The sequence below is a fragment of the Oncorhynchus tshawytscha genome, linkage group LG07, assembly GCF_018296145.1.
Source record: "Oncorhynchus tshawytscha isolate Ot180627B linkage group LG07, Otsh_v2.0, whole genome shotgun sequence".
Taxonomy (NCBI): domain Eukaryota; kingdom Metazoa; phylum Chordata; class Actinopteri; order Salmoniformes; family Salmonidae; genus Oncorhynchus; species Oncorhynchus tshawytscha.
The window spans coordinates 2,320,547-2,327,895 of record NC_056435.1 but is presented as its reverse complement, the minus strand read 5'-3'; the positions used below and the strand labels follow the sequence as shown (position 1 = coordinate 2,327,895).

At 42.7% G+C, this 7,349-nt stretch overlaps 1 long non-coding RNA gene across 1 annotated transcript in view; it reads left to right on the top strand.

Moving 5' to 3' along the window:
* Positions 1 to 5,552: 5,552 nt before the first annotated feature.
* LOC112253653 overlaps positions 5,553 to 7,349 on the top strand; it is a 20,009-nt gene continuing 18,212 nt past the window's right edge. The window contains exon 1 of the long non-coding RNA XR_002954052.2: positions 5,553 to 5,843. This is a non-coding gene — a long non-coding RNA (uncharacterized LOC112253653). The remainder of the gene's footprint in view (positions 5,844 to 7,349) is intronic.

Genomic DNA, 7,349 nt, shown 5'->3' with positions numbered 1-7,349 from the left:
TCCCCATCTCCAAAACAAACATTTTTTACCCAAGAGCACAATGATATTTCCTATTGACCCCCAACAACACAGTTCGCAGGTTCAACCGCGCCTTGATATTATGACATAACAACCATTCCTGGACCGGACTCCAAAAACAAGCCAGCGATGGACAGTACCAGAAGAGATGCTCTATTGATTCTGTTTCCACGTGGCAGTCTGCACCGGTCTGACTGTTCAATGCCCCATAAACTGAGCATTGTTTTTGTATAATAGCTTAAATTGAAAATAATGGATTGATGCATCAATTGTTGTTTTGTATATCAGTTCATAAACCCAATGCCATGGTATTGAGACGAGGAAAATCTTTAATTTTATGCTGCATAGTTGTCAAACCTCTTGACTGTAAGTGAAACTGATACATTTTACGATTTATGTTGGTCTTTTTAAGACATCTTTAATTGGAGGCAAACAAACTAATTCATGACTTTCTCTTTTAAGTAATTGCATCTTCCATTTGTGGCAGAGCTCAGCTGAGTTGGTTATCATTTTGTATTGAGCATACATCTCCAAACACCTTGATTAATTGCTTGTATGACATCATTTTACCATCGTTGTAAACAATGTCATTCATAAACATGATACTCATATACATTCTCTCTGGTTTATCCTCCATCAGTACATCAGGAGTTTAGCCATATTATTATATTAATATTAGGGGTGGCAGGTAGCCTAGTGGGCCAGTAACCAAAAGGTTGCTAGATCAAATCCCTGAGTTGACAAGGTAAAAATCAGTCGTTCTGCCCCTTAACAAGGCAGTTAACCCACTGTTCCTAGGCCATCATTGTACATAAGAATTAGTTCTTAACTGACTTGCCTATTTAAATGAAGGTTAAATAAATACAGATATTTGCAGTAATATATATTCTGCCTCTTCTGGAGGATAAAATTGGAATTGTAGCCAACATGGCTTCCTCCTTTAAGAAGGGGGATTATTTAAAGAGGGTTCCATTGTCAATCCACAGGAAATTTATCTTTTTAATCTTTATAAGAGCAAAGAGCCTCTGTTTAAACATTGGATGTGCCTCTCTTAGTAGACTACTGGAAAACCAGTTTGCATTTAGTTACAGTTTCAGAATAATAGAAGCTTTAGGAGACAGGTGTAATGCTTTGATATTTAATAGTTTTAGCCCTCCAAACTCATATTCATTATATAAATATACTCTTAACTTTTACAAAAGTGGTGTGCCTTTCTTAATTTTCTGAAATCCATACTTTTCCAATAAACGTTAATCAAATAAAACCACTCACTGTTTCCTTTTTGAGATTAAATTGGCACAGTTGCCTTCTTAGAGCAACAGTAATGAGCAAACAGTCTGGGGTTGTATTTGATTAATGTTTTTGAAAAAGTTTGGCTTTCAGCAATCAAAGAAAGGCAAGCTCCTGACGAACATTTCTTGTGCTGACGTTGCTTCCAGAGGCAGTTTGGAACTCCAAAATGAGTGTTGCAAACGAGGACAGACACATTTTACGGGCTACGCGCTTCAGCACTCGGCGGTCCCATTCTGTGAGCTTGTGTGGCCTACTACTTCGTGGTTGAGCTGTTGTTGCTTCTAGACGTTTCCACTTCACAATAACACCACTTACAGATGAACGGGGTAGCTCCAGCAGGGCAGAAATCTGACTAACTGACTTGTTAGAAAGGTGGAATCCTCTATGACGGTGCCACGTTGAAGGTCACTGAGCTCTTCATTAAGGCCATTTTACTGCCAGTGTTTGTTTATGGAGATTGCATGGCTGTGTGCTTGTCAGCAACGAGTGTGGCTGAAATAGCCGAATCCACTAATCTGAAGGGGTGTCCACATACTTTTGTGTATGTGTATATCACAGTACATCACAAAAGTGAGTATACCCCTCACATTTTTGTAAATATTTGAGTATATCTTTTCATGTGACAACACTGAAGAAATGACACTTTGCTACAATGTAAAGTAGTGGGTGTACAGCTTGTATAACAGTGTAAATTTGCTGTCCCCTCAAAATAACTCAAACACACAGCCATTAATGTCTAAACCGCTGGCAACAAAAGTGAGTACACCCCTAAGTGAAAATGTCCAAATTGGGCCCAAAGTGTCAATATTTTGTGTGGCCACCATCATTTTCCAGCACTGCCTTAACCCTCTTGGGCATGGAGTTCACCAGAGCTTCACAGGTTGCCACTGGAGTCCTCTTCCACTCCTCCATGATGACATCACAGAGCTGGTGGATGTTAGAGACCTTGCACTCCTCCACCTTCCGTTTGAGGATGCCCCACAGATGCTCAATAGGGTTTAGGTCTGGAGACATGCTTGGCCAGTTCATCACCTTTACCCTCAGCTTCTTTAGCAAGGCAGTGGTCGTCTTGGAGGTGTGTTTGGGGTCGTTATCATGTTGGAATTTTGCCCTGCGGCCCAGTCTCCGAAGGGAGGGGATCATGCTCTGCTTCAGTATGCCACAGTACATGTTGGCATTCATGGTTCCCTCAATGAACTGTAGCTCCCCAGTGCCGGCAGCACTCATGCAGCCCCAGACCATGACACTCCCACCACCATGCTTGACTGTAGTCAAGACACACTTGTCTTTGTACTCCTCACCTGGTTGCCGCCACACACGCTTGACACCATCTGAACCAAATAAGTTTCTTGGTCTCATCAGACCACAGGACATGGTTCCAGTAATCCATGTCCTTAGTCTGCTGGTCTTCAGCAAACTGTGTGCAGGCTTTCTTGTGCATCATCTTTAGAAGAGGCTTCCTTCTGGGACGACAGCCATGCAGACTAATTTGATGCAGTGTACGGCGTATGGTCTGAGCACCAACAGGCTGACCCCCCACCCCTTCAACCTCTGCAGCAATGCTGGCAGCACTCACACGTCTATTTCCCAAAGACAACCTCTGGATATGACGCTGAGCACGTGCACTCAACTTCTTTGGTCGACCATGGCGAGGCCTGTTCTGAGTGGAACCTGTCCAGTTAAACCGCTGTATGGTCTTGGCCACCGTGCTGCAGCTCAGTTTCAGGGTCTTGGCAATCTTCTTATAGCCCAGCCATCTTTATGTAGAGCAACAATTATTTTTTTCAGATCCTCAGAGAGTTCTTTGCCATGAGGTGCCATGTTGAACTTCCAGTGACCAGTCAGTATGAGTGAGTGTGAGAGTGATGACACCAAATTTAACACACCTGCTCCCCATTCACACCTGAGACCTTGTAACACTAACGAGTCACATGACACCGGGGAGGAAAAATGGCTAATTGGGCCCAATTTGGACATTTTCACTTAGGGGTGTACTCACTTTTGTTGCCAGCGGTTTAGACATTAATGGCTGTGTGTTTGAGTTATTTTGAGGGGACAGCAAATTTACACTATTATACAAGCTGTACACCCACTACTTTACATTGTAGCAAAGTGTCATTTCTTCAATGTTGTCACATGAAAAGATACACTCAAATATTTACAAAAATGTGAGGGGTGTACTCACTTTTGTGATATATATATATATATATAGTGAACACAACTTGCTAATTAGACAGTAAGCTCCATTAATTTAATCATAGTCATTCTTTGTTGTGTTGAGCATTTCCCTTATCCATAGCTACCTAGCTACCCTACTCTGACCTCAGGTTAGCTGACATAGCTTGTGAGCTGAAAATGAATTTTTGCATTGTAATTTCAGAATGTCCATAATATATCTGCAGTAATACTGGAATAATAGTGTTTGACAGTGTCAATTCAGTGTTGTGATTGGCTGTGATATAGGCCTGTCGACTTCTCCCACTGACAAAATAAGCTGTTTTATCTAGTGGAAACCGGGGCAAGTGGCCAACGTAGGGCAAACGGTCAATGTAGAAATAAATCACTGTCATTTCCTGGTTGGTAAAATTTGACACTGTTCACTCAATTTCTGTTTATGTAAGAAAACAAGCGCGGAATAGTGCAGGGAATCATTGTACCATCTGTGAGATAGATTTTCAATAACAATATAGTTTTTATAGCTGTTTGAAGCTAGAGGACCAAAACCGGAAGTTTCTGCCATGTTACGGGGGAGATTTGTTTAGATTGCAACCTAGTGCTGATGCAATTCAACTAGCTTCCACAAACTGTAGGGGAGAAATTCTGTGAAATGATATGTACAGCACCTTTAATGTAAACAGTCGTGCACATGCTGCCTATGTCATTTATCTCTGGATACATTGCTGCTCGTGCACATGCTGCCTATGTCATTTATCTCTGGATACATTGCTGCTCGTGCACATGCTGCCTATGCCATTTATCTCTGGATACATTGCTGCTCGTGCACATGCTGCCTATGTCATTTATCTCTGGATACATTGCTGCTCGTGCACATGCTGCCTATGTCATTTATCTCTGGATACATTGCTGCTCGAGCACATGCTGCCTATGCCATTTATCTCTGGATACATTGCTGCTCGTGCACATGCTGCCTATGTCATTTATCTCTGGATACATTGCTGCTCGAGCACATGCTGCCTATGTCATTTATCTCTGGATACATTGCTGCTCGAGCACATGCTGCCTATGCCATTTTTCTCTGGATACATTGCTGCTCGTGCACATGCTGCCTATGCCATTTATCTCTGGATACATTGCTGCTCGTGCACATGCTGCCTATGTCATTTATCTCTGGATACATTGCTGCTCGAGCACATGCTGCCTATGCCATTTATCTCTGGATACATTGCTGCTCGAGCACATGCTGCCTATGCCATTTATCTCTGGATACATTGCTGCTCGTGCACATGCTGCCTATGTCATTTATCTCTGGATACATTGCTGCTCGTGCACATGCTGCCTATGCCATTTATCTCTGGATACATTGCTGCTCGAGCACATGCTGCCTATGTCATTTATCTCTGGATACATTGCTGCTCGAGCACATGCTGCCTATGCCATTTATCTCTGGATACATTGCTGCTCGAGCACATGCTGCCTATGTCATTTATCTCTGGATACATTGCTGCTCGTGCACATGCTGCCTATGCCATTTATCTCTGGATACATTGCTGCTCGTGCACATGCTGCCTATGTCATTTATCTCTGGATACATTGCTGCTCGTGCACATGCTGCCTATGCCATTTATCTCTGGATACATTGCTGCTCGTGCACATGCTGCCTATGTCATTTATCTCTGGATACATTGCTGCTCGTGCACATGCTGCCTATGTCATTTATCTCTGGATACATTGCTGCTCGTGTGTTTCCGTGTGTCCACTTTACTCACTCCTGTCTTTCAGTCTGTCTTCCTGTTCGTCTTTCAGGAACATGAATCGGAGGGAGGTGATGAATGCAGCCAGAGTACTGTACAGTTTCTAATCAGCAAAGGTGTGCCTCTGCTCCCTCCCTGCATAACACAGAACCACACGGGAAACATCTGACACATTGCATTAGTGATCTAATGTTGTCACTTCTGTTGACATCGAGTGAATGTTAAACAGGAAATGCCATTGTAGGGAAGAAGCACCCAGAGCATTGTGTATCATTGTTCCTCTTGTCCACACACACAGGGCACCTGGACATGGTGCACTTCCTGTTTGTTAGAAGCTGGGACTGATTAGATGCACACAGCACTCATGGAGGCTTGTATGATGAGTACACACACAGACACACCGGCTGCTGTTGGACAGCGGGGCACAGGTCAACATACCTGCTGACTCTTCTGTGTCTCCGCTGACGCTGGCGGCCTGTAGGGGACATGCAGAGCTGGCTGCCCTGCTGATGGAGAGGGGATACGATGAGGGATGCACTCCACACAGAGAGGTTACACAAGAGGGCCAAGAGGAGATGGTGGCACTGCTTTTGGAAAGAGGTATGGGCTTCTTCTCTCTGGGTATGAATTAAACCAGTGCCAGAGCTTTTGTTTAGAGACTATACCTACCATATTGACCATCTAAGCTCAGTGCTGATGCAAAATATGAAACCCTACATATTCATTTATAAAGATTTTGTATCATTTCAGCCAGTAGTTCTGAAGGTAGTGCTCACGAGCCAAAAAGAGTCTCCGAAAATGTTGCACAACTGTGTACAACGTCATCCATTTTCTGTGATATGTTACTTCCTGTATAAAATGTGTTTGTGCTTAATATCCCGTTCAATCTATCATTTGATGTCTCATTGTAGAGCCGTTAGAAGCATAACTCGAGAAGAAAGGGCTTTTTGAACTGTTCTTGTTTGTCACGTCAATACATCTAGCTACAGCACTCTCACATTTTATACAACTTGGTCTTATGTACAGAGTGGCGGTCACTCTCTCCTCAAGTCGTGTCATTACAGACTGAACATTTTCCAAGATTTTAACGTCTGCAATTGGGAGGAAAAGAAAAGTTGAACACAAAGGGTAACTGAACTTTCAAACAGCCAATTTGGTCGGCAGCATGTCAAGGCCAAATTTGGGCATTTTACAGTCCATTTCCTGAATAACGTATAATTCTGAGGGTCTGGTTTGGCCATGCCAATCATTTCCAGATTGGCTCATGACATTAAAAGCTCGAAGAAGAACAGAAGGTGCCATAACATTTTAGGCCTCAGGTTGCTCATGTGGAATGGAATACAGTTGACTACTACAAGTAGTTTGCAACGAATGTGTGTGTTTCTATGCGTGTGTCCGTGTTCATTTCGTCAACAATAACTATGACTAAAAATATGTGTCAATGACCTATTTTTCCTGACGAAAACGAATGATGAAAATAAAAAAAATGACATGAAAAAAAACGGACAAATTAGTTTTCATTTTGTGATGTGATGACAAGAAATCCATAGAAGAGACTAACGGACATTCAATTTGACCAGAAGCTCCTTTTTCATCTATTTAGTCCAATCATAAGCAAGCATGCAGAATATGTCATGCAATCCTCTCATTGGCAGAATTAACTTCTTTCAGTTGGTTGTCTGATTAGGCTGACACAGCTCCCGAGCGGTCACTTCAGTCGCTCGTCAATCTTTTGAATTGAACCGCTAAATTGAAAAAAATAGCTAGTGTGTTTGTTTGTGTGTGTCTGTCTGTGTGTGTGTAGTCATACTGTACCATCAGTTTGTATTGTGTATGTGGGTGAATGTGGGCTTCCTGTGTGTTTGGAATAGGTTTGCATGAATACGTCACAGCTCCCTATACAGACAAGCCTTGCTGAAGCGCTTGTGAATTATTTAACAAAAGTATACAGAGCTGAAAGAACACACACACACACACACACACTGAATTAACTGAATGAGCAAACAGTGTGAATATACTAGGCTGTCTGAGACATAGAGCCATCAATACCCAGGTCCAGTGAGTAATGTCAGTGTTGGGAGGCATGTTAGTATTGCTGCTGCTGCA